Raw genomic sequence first — 14310 nt, forward strand, 5'->3', positions numbered from 1 at the left:
ATAAGTTATTAATAAAGAGCTTAGAAAAATATTAAGAGAGCCATATTAGCTATAATACAGTTTAATATTTTAGTTCTTTGACTAAAATCTTTCCTTCTTGTAAAAGTATGTCACTAAGGAATTTTTTCTTTAGAAGAAAAAGATGGTTTTAACTTTACTATTATAAGCATATTCAAACAGATAAATTTGAGAAATTTAGCATGAAGCAGTTATTTGAAGGTAGGAGACTGGGGCCACACTCAGTGCTTCTCAAGGGTGTGGAGGGTAGGGGGAACCATAGGCTGTACAGGGGATTGAACCAGAATTGGCTGCGTGAAAAGCAAGTGTCTTAAACCCTGTGATGTCTGTGTGATCTTATTTTTTTAGTTATATTTTAAAATAAAATGTATTGGAGGTATGGTGCTGCCAGCAGGTCAGTCTGTACCTGTGAGACGAATGCATCGGCAACCTGATGGAGGCTTCAGACTTCCAGATACCCCAAAATTGCTGCTGTGCCTTTGGCCAGACCCCAAGAACTTGGGGCAAAGTTTATCAAGAAAGTAAACAGCCAAAAGTTAAGTATGTAAAGGGCGGGTATACCAGGGATATCGGTGGTGGGGAATGTGCACTGGTGGAGGGATGGGTGTTTGATCATTGTGTGATTGTAACCCAAACATGAAAGCTTATAACTATCTCACGGTGATTCAGTAAAATTAAAAAATAAATAAATAAAATAAAATTTATTAGTGAAACTGTTATAAAATAGCTGAATTCTTACATTTTTCAATTCTAAAGAGTCACACCCAGTCATATACATTCAACACATCACAAGATAATGTTTAATGATATATCTAAAGATACTATTCCTTATATGCTTTAATATAAAGGTAAAGGTAAAGGTAAAGGTAAAGGCCCTCCCGTTGATCGTCGATTGCTCGAGCGGGCCCAGTAACGTCTCCATTGGAGACTTTGTTGTTACTGTGTCTGGCATATCGAATACTCTCGGTAGCTTGCCGGGCTCTCCGAGAGGGGCGGAGGAATCGAACTCGGGTCGGCCATGTTGGCCGCTTGTAAGGCGAACGCCCTACCGCTGTGCTATCGCTCCAGCCCATGCTTTAATATATTATTTATAAAATAAAATATATTTCTATTCTATGAATAAGGAAGCCATATTAAGAATTCTGTTATAATTTTAATCCCTTTTTTGGCTTTGGATTTTTGTTGGTTGGTTGGTTGGTTGGTTTTTAGTCACACCCAGTCATATACATTCAACATATCACAATGTTTAATGATATATCTAAAGATACTATTCCTTATATGCTTTAATATATTATTAGTAAAATAAAACACATTTCTATTCTATGAACAAGGAAGCCTCATTGAGAATTCTGTTGTAATTTTATCCCTTTTTATTTTTTTTTTTTGTTGGTTGGTTGGTTAGTTTTGCCTCACACCTGGCAGTGCTCAGGGGTTACTCCTGGCTCTGTACTCAGGAATTACTCCTGGCGGTGCTCGGGAGACTATAAAGAATGTGAGGGACAATTCAATCAGCTAATCAGTGGCTGAATAAATAGCAGTACTCCTACAAAAAAAATAAAGAAAGAATGTGAGGGATTGAACTTGGGTCAGCTGTGTACAAGGCAAGTGTCTTACCCACTGTAGTATCTCTCTTGCCCCACTTTATGGCTCTGGGACAACACTTATAGGCTATATCTAGCTCTGGGCTCAAATGTTGATCTTTCCTACTTTGTGATCTTAAGTAGATGACTTAACCTCTCTGAAATCTCTTTTTACCACATTTATAAAGCGAGTTAAAATTAATTCGACAAGATTTTGTAAGGATTAAGTAAAAAAAATTGTGTAGAGGTTGGAGAGATAGTGCAGTGGGTAGGGCTTTCACTTGGCATGGCATATGGTTCTCTGAGTCCAGTCCTGATCACCAGGAGTGATCCCTGAGACTAGAGTCAGGAGAAAGCCCTGAGCAGAGCCAAGTGTGACCCAAACAAACAAACAAACAAACAAACAAACAAAAACTGTGTAACATAGGGAACAGAGAGATAGTTCAAAGGGCCAGAGTGCATACTTTGCAAGTGAAGCCCAGGGTTTCAAGAATGGCTGAGATTAGTACCAGGAATTTTGCTCCATGGCTTGGAGGCCAGCCACACATGCTAGGGGAAAAGTCAGCTCAGATAGAGAAAGGAGCATCAAATAAAGGGTGTTGGGAGGATCCTCCCAGGATGGGAGAAGCATGCTGAAAGTAGACTATAGACCAAACATGATTGCCACTCAATGCCTCTTTTGCAAACCACAACACCCAAAATGAGAGAGAGAACAAAAGGGAATGCCCTGCCACAGAGGCCGGGTGGGATGGGAGGATGGGGGGTGGGAGGGATATTGGGATCAGTGGTGGTGGGAAATGGGCACTGGTGGAGGGATGGGTGTTTGATCATTGTATAATTGAAACCCAAGCACAAAAATTTGTAAGTCTACAACTGTACCTCATGGTGTCTCACTAATAAAAATTAAAAAATTTAAAAAAAGAAAATACAAAGAATTAAATAAAATGGAATAAAAATTACAATTAAATGAAAAGAACAATAAATGGAAAAAAAAAAGAAAGCCCAGGTTTTGATCCTCAATATTGTATGGTCCCCTCCAGCACTGAGCTAAAGATATCTCCAAGCTTGCTGATAGTGACCTAAAATTTTTAAATATAAAAAATTCAAGTATTACATTTGCTATAAAGCCTGAAACTTAGTAAGAAATCAGATGTTAATTCTTCCTTTGTCCCCTTAATTTTGAACCAGTTTTATTATTCTTACGCGGAACTCATAAGCTTCTACTTCCTCAATTAAAAATAAACCATAGCAGTAATTAGTATGTTGGGTCATCAATAGTTCTCATAAAGGCTATTTATTTGTTCTTTCTCTGGGACCAAATTATAAGGTGACCAGCCCAAATAAAAAGAGTTTAACATATACATCCTTTGAAGTGGTAACAACTACTGCTGATGCCTCTAGGAATATTTTGTTAGGAAACAAGACCCGAAACTTGTAAAGACTATTAAGAGATTGGGATACTGAAATACCGGAAAAACTACTACTTAAACACTTATTCTTGATATTCTTTTCCATCTGAACTTCACCAAATTCAGAAGCTAGATAGGCTTTATTATCCTTCTAAAGGTGAAGTGATCAAAGCACAAGTGAGTAAATGACTTACTCAACTACCAAGAACTCTAGCCTTAGTCTTTTAACTCCCTACTCAGTGTTTTTTGCAATTGTGGTTAAATGTGCATCATAAAGCTTACCCCACTGGTAATTTTCAAATGTACAGTCTAGTTCAGTACATTCATACTGTTGCATAATCTCCAAAACTCTTTCATCTTGCAAAGCTGAAACTCTATACCTATAAAACAACTTCCCATTTTTCTTTTCTCCCACCCTCCTGCAAAATCACCTCTACTTTCTATTTCAATGAATTTGACAACTTTAGGGATCTCATAAATGATATTACACAATTTTTGTCTTCTGCTGACTGGCTTATTTCACATTGCATAATATCTTCAAGTTTGATATTTTTTCTCCTGGCTCTGCTCTCAGTAATTACTCCTGGCAGTGCTCAGGGTACTATAAGGGATGCCGGGGATTGAAGCTGGGTCAGCTGCATGCAAGGCAAACATCCTACCCACTATAGCTCCGGCCCCAACATCCTCAAGTTTTAATCCACGTGGCAGTACATGTCAGAATTTTCTTCTTTTTTAAAGTTGAATATATTACATTGTATGTATGTACCACATTTTATTCCTTCATTCCTTTCACCTCCTGTTATTGTACAAATAATGCTATGGTGTACAAATATATCTGACTCTGCTTTCAGTTCTTCTATTTCCAGATGTAGAATTCCTGATCAGAGGCTAGAGAGAAAGTACAGGGGTTAAGGCACTTGCCTTGAATGTAATCATCCCTGGTTTGATTTCCAGCACAGCCTATGGTCGTAGCCCCTGAATTCAGAGTCAGAATCAGCCCTTGATAATTGCCAGGTGTGGCCCAACCTTCACTCTCTGCACCTACAGAGATGTGATCACGTGGAAATCCTATTTTTAATTTTACTGAGGAACCACCATACTATTTTGCAAAACAGCTCTACATAATGGCTGCACCACTTTACATTTTCACCAACAGTATACAGGATTTCAATTTCTTCACATTCCAACACTTTTGAGGTATTTTGCATTGGTTTTCTAATAATCAGCCTCATGAGTGTAAGGTGGTATCTACGGTGGCTGTTGCAATGACTAGGGTTCACACACATACTTGCCAGGGGGTTACATATCTGACTGAAGTTTTTGCACACCAAGGTGCTTACAGTGATCACAAGGGCTTTATTCTTAGTTGTGGGTCTCATACATATTCTGGTGTAGTGCTTGCCAGGAGTCAGACTCGTGTGCTTTCTAGGGATGTCACTTCTCACTGTGATATGCTCACATAAACCTGGGGTCCAGCTCAAAATTGCCTGTGGCACAGACAGTAATAGACTGGCACATACTTTGCATGTGGGAGGACCAGATTCAGTTCCTGGTACCATAGGGTCACTGAGATACATGGTAACTGCTCCTGAGTATTTCTGTGTCATGGCACCAAAACAGCAAATGACTTAATTGAGGGGAAAAAAAGTTACCCTCTATTAGATACACTCAAGGTTAATTTCAGAGTTACTCAATGATTTTCATGAACATCTCAGTGACTTTTCCTTTTTTTTATTACTATAGTTATTTATTACAGATGCCAGACAATAGGATACTCATAAATGAACAGAGTTGAATAGTTCTAGGTTTCTAGAACTATTGGAATATAGTGAGAGTCTTTATGTTTTCTGTAAGTTAAATGCCACCTACAAAATGTATGTACTTGCTTTTCATGTAGAAAGAATATTGGATTAATATCATTGTGGGACACTACTTCCACTACCAGCCGTCGCCACACTCCAGGACGCTTTCCGGACCCGCGCGGCAGCTCCGGCCGAGACCCACGCACAACTGAAGACCCACAGAACAAGGTAAGCGGAACTCTCTGAGACCTTGGACTCCAGGCTCGGCGGACCCAGGGACAGAGCTTCTCTGCTTGCTCCCACCACCACAGGTGACAAAGGGATTCTAATCAGGAGCCCCACCCTACCCTGCCCTGTCTGCTTCCATCAACCACCCAGGGATCGAATTGTGCACAGGAGACCCACCCTACCCAGATAAATATCCCACTGGCAGACTTCCACTCTCGACACTACTTCCACTACCCAGCCGTCGTCACACTCCAGGACGCTTTCCGGACCCGCGCGGCCGCAAGTGGCCGCGCGACACATCATAAGACACTAAATACCCGTCTTCTGGAATTGTCGTACCATATTTGATAGGGTTCAAATATGGTAACACCTACAAGGGTGATTAGAGGTCACCCCAAAAGCCTCTATACCTCTCGGAAAGACTGGCAAGCTACCGAGAGTATTCCGCCCGCACGGAAGAGCCTGGCAAGCTATCCACTGTGTATTCGATATGCCAAAACCAGTAACTACAACTGGTCTCATTCACCTGACCCTGAAGGCTTCACCGACATGGCAGCACTGAGAAGGATGAGAAAGGAGAGGCCGACAAAATCTCAAGGCCGACCTAGGCTGCCACAACGAAGGAAGACAAAAATGATCGTCTGTACTTTCAATGCACGTACGCTAGCATCAGATGCATCCATCGAGGACCTGATGGTACAAGCGCGAATGATCAAGTACGACATCATTGGTCTGACCGAGACAAGAAGACACGAATCTCACCATGCCGTTTTCGACACTGGAGAAGAATTGCTCCTCGGAACATGCGATAAAAGAGGTGTTGGAGGCGTCGGTGTCCTTGTCTGGCTTCCCACATACAACACATGTACTGCAGTCTTTTGAGCTATCTCCTGATGCCTAACATATCTGTTAATTTTGCTGTGAGTGGAGGGAGGGCAGTATGGAGAATTTGATTTTGTGTTGGGACACACCTGGTGGTGCTCATAAGCTACTTCTATCTCTGTACTCAGGGATTGCTCCTGGGTCTGATTAGGGAACTATACAGTGCCAGAGATCAAACCTGGCTGTCCCAAATGCAAAGATGTGTTCAGCCCATTGAGCTCTCCTCACACTGGAAAATTACCTTAAACCTAGAAAATCATAAAATTTCATTCCTTACATTCTTTTTCTAGAAAAAAATCTTTTTCTACTTGAGTTGCTAAAATAGGACTGTGTAAATTTGAACTCTTTTTCTTTCCTGGAGGCATAAAGGAAGACCTCCTACGATAGGAGAAAATAAGAACAATGCATAAAAGGAAATGGGGGGAGGGGAGAGGAAAAATAGAATCCCAGCCTTTTCCAGGAATTATGTATACTGGTCAGAAACATCCAAATTAGATATAATTGTGAGTTTAAAGAACCTAATAAATGAAAGAATGAAGGGCTGGGGAGATAGTACAGTTGGTAAAGTGAATGCCTTGCATACAGCTACCCCAGTTTTGATCCCCAGCACAGATTATGGTCCCCTGCGCCCGACCAGGAGTGATTCCTGAGCACAGAGCCATGTGTATCTTGGAGCATAGCAAACTGTGGCCCCCAAACCAAAAATAAATAAGAGACTATAGGGTAAAGGAGAAATGACATACGGGAGAGAGTTAAAACTCCTAATTCATGTTCTTATTGTTTTTTTTCTTTTGGGAGGCAGGGGGTTGGGCCACACCCAGAGGTGCTCACTGGCTGCTCCTGGCTCTGTGCTCGGGAGTGACTCGTGGTGGTGTTGGAGGGACCATATATGGTGCAGGGGATTTTAACCAGGATTACAGCTACTGCAGTCACATGCAAGGCCTGTGCCTTACTTCCTATACTATCTTTCTGGCCCCTCTTAATGTCCCTTAACTGTCAAATTGGACAGGGAAGCTGGCAGCTTGAGGTCATGACGGAATGGGTAGAACAAGGAGATCGCTGAGACAACTGTTTCTTTACCACTTTTCTCTTTCCACATAGCCCAGGTTAATGCAACATACCTACACACACACACACACACGCGCGCACACACACACACACACACATTTATATAACACATACATTATATATATGCATATATATGACATTTGCCTGTGAATGGATCAGAGTGATGAACTATGAAAATATAAAGACCAGGGACTGGAGTGATAGCACAGTGAGTAGGGCATTTGCCTTGCATGTGGTCAACCCGGGTTCATTCCCAGCATCCCATATGGTCCCCTGAGCACCGCCAGGAGTTATTCCTGAGTGCAGATCCAGGATAACCCCTGTGCATCACTGGGTATGACCCAAAAAGCAAATATATATATATTGTTGGAGGCGTCGGCGTCCTTGTCAACACAAACTTGGCCAAGAGCATTGATTCATTCGAATGCCTAACAACCCGAATCGGACGTTTACATTTGAATAGATGTGGCTCACTGCCTGCAGTTTCTATCTTCGTTGTCTACGCACCAACATCTCATTATGATGAAAGAGAAATCGAGAAGTTCTACATGGAGCTAGAGAAGTTCTATAAAGAAGACCACACCTTCTACAAGATCATTGTGGGTGATTTTAATGCCAAGATAGGACCGAGAAGATCAGCTGAAGAACTTCACATCGGAACCCATGGCCTAGAATGGAACGAACAGGGTGAGAGACTGTCTGAGTTCATCATGTCGACCAAGACCATTCATGGTAACTCACAGTTCCAGAAGGCAGAATCTAAACGATGGACATGGGAGTCTCCCGGTGGACAATTCCACAACGAAATAAACCACATCATATTCAATCGACGGTTTTGCCTGACTGATGTCGCTGTTGTCCCAAAATTTCGAACGGGATCGGACCACCGTCTCCTTCGTGCAAAATTCTACTTCACAGAGCGGGGAGAAAGGGCTGCAAAGTTCAAAAAGAGAACTCCCAGAACGACCACCAACTGGGAACTCTTTGGTACTATTGCGGCAACATGGGAAGATGCCGTTGTTGACAACATTGACGAGGAATACGATCGACTGGTTCAGCACCTCCATGAATGTGCGAGGAACGCCAAGAGAGAGATAGCCACAAAAAGTCGCCTATCTTCGAAAACTCTTGAGCTAATTCGCCAGCGTGGTTTGGCGCATGCCTCAGGCAACCGCAAGCTAACGTCCGAGCTTGCAAAGCAGTGCAGAGATGCGATCAAGGAAGACCTCAAAGAGAGAAGAGCAGAAGTACTGGTAGATGCGGCAGAAGCCGGGAAAAGTATTCGTAACGCCCGCCTGTCCTTCGCCAACTATAAGACCAAGATGACTGCCCTCCGACGTCCTGATGGATCCATCACATCCTCCAGAACGGCAATGGAGAAGATTATCCATGACTTCTACTCAAATCTCTTCGATAGCCATGTCCACTTGCCGACATACCAAATTCCACAGGATGGGTATGTCGTTCCCAACGTTCTCCCTTCCGAAATCCGACACGCCATTTCGTTGGTAAAGAAGCAAACAGCACCCGGCCCAGACAAGGTCAGACCTGAACACCTGAAGAACCTGCCGTCAGTACTCATCAATACACTGGCTCGGCTCTTCACTCGCTACCTGTCTGAATGCAAGGTTCCATCTCAATGGAAAACCAGCAGGACCGTACTACTGTTCAAGAAGGGAGACATCCATGACATTGGCAACTATCGCCCGATCTGCCTATTGTCTGTCATCTACAAGTTGTTCACTCGAGTCATCCTGAATAGGATTGGCAGAACACTAGATGAAGGACAACCATGTGAGCAAGCAGGGTTCCGCAAAGGATTCAGCACCATCGACCATATCCACACGATAACCAAACTCATTGAGGTTTCTCGGGAGTTCAAGATGCCGCTCTGCTTAACGTTCATTGATTTAAAGAAGGCCTTTGATTCTGTTGAGACGGAAGCGGTCATTGAAGCCCTAGCCAATCAGGGCATTCAAGCCCAATACATCAGGATCCTCCGTGAGCTGTATTGCGGATTCACTACCAGGATCTCACCATTCTACAAAGAAGTGATCGTTGATGTCAAGAGAGGGGTGCGGCAGGGTGATACCATTTCACCAAAACTCTTCAGTGCCACCCTCGAGAACATCATGCGACGACTGGAATGGGAAGGAATGGGAGTGAAGATAGATGGTCGGCAACTACACCACCTCCGCTTTGCTGATGACATTGTTTTAATAACACCAAACATCAGCCAAGCGGCACAAATGCTGGCCGACTTTGACCGTGAGTGTGGAAAGGTAGGACTACAGCTGAATCTTACGAAGACAATGTTTATGAGAAACAGCCTTGTTCCTGACGCCCCATTCGCTCTCAATGGAACGACCATCTCCGAATGCAACAGCTATGTGTACCTAGGTCGAGAGGTCAACATGACAAATGACCTGGCACCCGAGCTGCGCAGGAGGAAGAGAGCGGCTTGGAACGCCTTCAAGAACGTCGAAGAAATAGCTAAGAGGACGAAGAACCTCCGGCTCCGGGCACATCTCTTTGATTCCACTGTTCTTCCTGCATTAACATATGCCTCAGAGACCTGGGCCCTACGCAAACAAGATGAGAACGCCATTCAGGTCTCCCAAAGAAGAATAGAAAGAGCTATGCTTGGAATATCACGTTTCACTCAAATGAGAGAACGAATCCGGAGTTCTGACATCCGTCGACGATCAAGGATCAGGGACGCTGTCTCATTTGCCAAGGTGTCGAAAATCAGATGGGCTGGTCACGTAATGAGATTTAAAGACGACCGTTGGACTAGAGCTGTTACTGATTGGATTCCACGGGATGTCAAGAGACCGCGTGGCCGCCCACCTACCAGATGGTCAGACTTCTTTGTCAAGGTCATGAACGATCGGTTTGAGGCCCTCCATGTTCCCGGAGCGAAGAGATGCCATTGGGCTACACTAGCACGCGACAGGGACAAATGGAGACGTTACTGGCGCCCGCTCGAGCAAATCGACGACTAACGGGAAGTTAAGTGATTAAGTGATCATTGTGGGACTAGAGATACAGTGGATATGGCACTTGCCTTGCATATGGCTGACTTTCATTTGATATGGTCCAGCATCACATATGGTCCCCTATCACGACTACAAGGGACCCAAGCACAGAGCCAGGAGTAAGTCTTAAGCACTTCCAGGTGTTCCCCCCTAAAATATTATAACATCTTGTTATTGTTCAAATACTATTTAACTTTTGTTTAAATAATAATCCTTGCGGGCTGGAGCGATAGCACAGTGGGTAGGGCGTTTGCACATGGCTGACCCGGGTTCAATTCCCAGCATCCCATATGGTCCAGGAGTAATTCCTGAGTGCATGATCCAGGAGTAACCTCTGTGCATTGTTAGGTGTGATTCAAAAAGCAAAAAATAATTAAATAAATAAAGTATCATTCCCTTAGTAAAAAAAATTAAAAAAATAAACAAATCATAAATAATCCTTTTCAGTCTGCTAGTTTATGGTTCAATTAAAGCCCTCCCGTTGTTCGTCGATTTGCTCAAGCGGGCCCAGTAATGTCTCCATTGGAGACTTTGTTGTTACTGTGTTTGGCATATCGAATACGTCACGGGGAGCTTGCCAGGCTCTGCCCTGCGGGCGAGATACTCTCGGTAGCTTGCCAGACTCTCCGAGAGGGGCAGAGGAATCGAACTTGGGTCGGCCATGTTGGCTGCGTGCAAGGCAAATGCCCTACCGCTATGCTATCGCTCCAGCCCAATTAGAGAAACTGGTTCCATTAAAGAAACTGGAATATCTTTTTGCAGTGGGGGGTGGGCACATCCAGTGGTACTAAGGGCTTATTCCTGGCTCTGAGCTCAGGGATCACAACTGGAGATATTTGGGGGACCACATGGAGTGCTGGGGATTGAACCTGGGTCAGTTGTGTTCAAGGGAAGTGCCCTATCCATTGTCGTATCTCTCTAGCCCTTCTTTATGGGATATCTTTATGAAAATATATAACATTCCATTGAAAAACCATCATATTAGCTTACTCTTGGGCAATTGGAGATCTTAGGTGGTGCCAAGCATAAAGAAAGGTCCAAGTGTAGACTCCAGTAGTTTGTTTCTGAATTTCCATTTCTTGTGAATTCCATAATTTGGCTTCTATATCTGTAAAACAAGAAAATAAAAAGATTTCCCTCACCATTACAAGTAGAAAACTAATTATGTATACATATTTTGCAGATATTTCTTCTTTTGGGGGGAAGGGAAGGTATCTTAGACCTGGTAGTGCCTGAAGGCTACTCCTACTGGTGCTTGGGGGACCATGAGGTACCAGGAATCAAAGTTGGGTGACTTCTACTTTGCAGTTTCTATTTTCTTTTTTTGGGGGGGTCACACCTGGTGATGCACAGGGATTTACTTCTGGCAGTGCTCGGGGGACCATATGGGATGCTGGGAATAGAATCCAGGTCGGCTGTGTGCAAGGCAAACACCGTACCCCTTGTGCTATTGCTCCAGCCCCATCTTTGCAGTTTCTTAAAGAGTTTAGAGCAACATAATTCACTGTGTTGGAGTTTTGTATTACCTAATTAGGATCACTTGAAAAACCTGGAAAAGCATAGCTACCATTACTTTGTGACTTTTGCAAGCTCCCTACTGAATATTGGCTTCCCTGAAAAACCAAAGCAAAACAAAACGAGAAACTGCCTTGGCAGAAGTCTAAAATCTCCAGGGTTTTTATTAATGTGGGCCACCAAGCAGTGCTGGAGAAGTGGCAGGGCCACTCCTGGTGATGCTCACCTGTAGTGGGTACTTGATTTATGATGGAAATGGGGCCACCAGGGCTAAACCTCTTGGTGTTAGGGGATGTGGGTGTAGAAAGAGGACCATGAGGAACCAGGAAATATACTCAGGGCCTTTCTACATGTTAGGCATGTGTTCTAATCATTTGAGCTATAACCTTTTACTTCATCTTACTTTTTTGTTTCCCTCCCATTTTATTTGTCTTTTATTCCCATTTTCCTAATTAAACAAGCTTCGTTTTAAAGACCCAGGATGTAGTTCAGAGGCAAAGTACATCCTTGCATCAAGAGACCTGGGATAGATCCCTGGAATTGCACAAAAAATAAAACTTTAATTTTTTTTTTTTTTTTGCTACACTCAGTGGTGCTTAGGGGATTCTGCAGTGCCAGGGATCAAACTCAGGACTCCCTCATGCAAAGCAACTACTACAGCCCTTTGAGTTAGCTTCCTAGCTCTCAAATAAATTGTATTTGGGGCACACCCAGCAGTACTGGGGTTGGGGAGCTACTCTTAGCTCTGCACTCTGCTCAGGTCACTTACTGGTAGTGCCCAGACTATACAGTTGGGAATCAAATCCCAACCTCCTACAAAGCATGTGCTCAGCCCAGTACTCTCTCCTGCCCTCAAAACGAACTTTTGAAATAACATTAGAGGTAACAATTTTTTATTAGGTCAAACCTCTCCAGGTTTCATTCAAAATAATTTGGAGCTTTTTATGCCCGAAATGTTTATTAATGCTGAGAGACCAAGCAGATAAAATCAGGGACAACTTTGAGATTTTTCAGTGCTTAGAGACAGTAGTAGGGCGTTTGCCTTGCACACAGCCAACATGGCCGACCCGAGTTCGATTCCTCCGCCTCTTTTGGAGAGCCCGGCAAGCTACCAAGAATATCTCATCCACACAACAGAACCTGGCAAGCTACCCATGACGTATTCAATGTGCCAAACACAGTAGTCTCACAATGGAGATGTTACTGGGCCCACTTGAGAAAATTGATGAACAACGGGAGGACAGGGACAGGGACAGAGACAGTAGTCAAAATTTGGGGGAGACAGACACGGGCAGCTGATATACAGCGGCCATGAATGCTGCAATACATCTTATACAGCACAAACAGCCTCCAACAAGGAATTATCTGACCAAAAATGTCAATAGTGTTACTACTGAGAAACCCTAGTAAGGTACAAATAATAGTAACTGAAGATTACTGAGAAGGCTGAGTAGCCTCCCTTGGAATGCAGACTCTCAAGACAGTAAGGAGGCAGCCAAGTATCAGGATCTGGATCACCAGACTCCCTGTTTTGTTGCTGTATGATTTGAGACTATTTCATGCCATGTAAGCATTTTTCTTCTCTGGAAAAGGAGGCAAATAAAGCAGCACTCTTACTAAGCTGAGAGCTCCTTGGAAGCAAAGATCTAATTTTACCTGCCATGTCTAGCTCAAAAACTAGGGCCTAGGCACTGGAGAGATAGCACAGCAGGTAAGGCCTTGCATACTGCAAGTCTGGGTTCATTGGCTGGCACCATATGTGATCTCCTGAGCCCTGCCAAGAGTGACCTCTGAGCACTGTCAAATGTGCCCCCCACCTCACGCTCTGCCCCCAAAAAACCTAGACCCCAGTGGTGAGTACTAAGTATTTAAGAATTTTCTCAAGCAGTTGTAGAGAATGTAATATATGAAAGAGTATGAAGGACCGTGAGGAGAAAAGGAGCCCCAATAAATAATAGAAGCTAGGTTGGTGCTACAGCTAGGATATTCTGTCCTGTTGAATGAAGTTCACAACTACCACCACCAAAGCCATTTCTGAGACCCCCATGGATGAAGGCAAAAACAAAAACCACCTCATCACTATATCTTAAATACAAACAATACAACACTGTGCCAACCACAAAAAAAGAACCAAAAAGTTCCCTATTCTGGCAAGCAGAGAGGCTGTTGTTTGTTTTTATTGAAATTTATTTAGAAAAATGTGAGGGGAGATAAACAGATGTGTTCAAGAAAGAGCACAGGCTACTCCAGGATGGGAATAGGCCAGTAAATAAACAAAGATAAGCAGGTGAGATACTTGTTCCAGGGACAACACCAGATGAGGAGCAAGCCGGGACTGCTGTTTCTTAATCCATCAGCTTCCAGCCCTTTCTTGATAAGAAATTATTAAAGTAACTCGCCACCAAAATTCCTTCCACCTCCTAATGGGAGTTCACCTTCATTCTTACGATTAAAATCCTCCATCACAGAACTCCACCTCCTACATTCTATGCATAGGAGCTGGCTCCCTTGGACCTGGGGTTCAACGACCTAACACAGCCCAAGTCTTGCATGTTCTTCCCAGCATCTCTTTCACGACGACGCCCCGCTGTTCCTCCTGATGTGCCCCCTTCTTGCGGGAGACGATCGGTCCAACTTCGTTCAATAAGAGGAGTGTTCTCCGTGGTCTTTGGTTAGAAGGGAACGATATCAGGGAGCGCCATCTAATGGGTAGCTATTAGTTATGCCTCCAGGGAAACTGTCCGATGCACCAAAGATTTCAAAATTTATG

Source organism: Sorex fumeus, unplaced genomic scaffold, assembly GCF_029834395.1.
Source record: "Sorex fumeus unplaced genomic scaffold, SorFum_2.1 ptg000044l, whole genome shotgun sequence".
Classification (NCBI taxonomy): Eukaryota; Metazoa; Chordata; class Mammalia; order Eulipotyphla; family Soricidae; genus Sorex; species Sorex fumeus.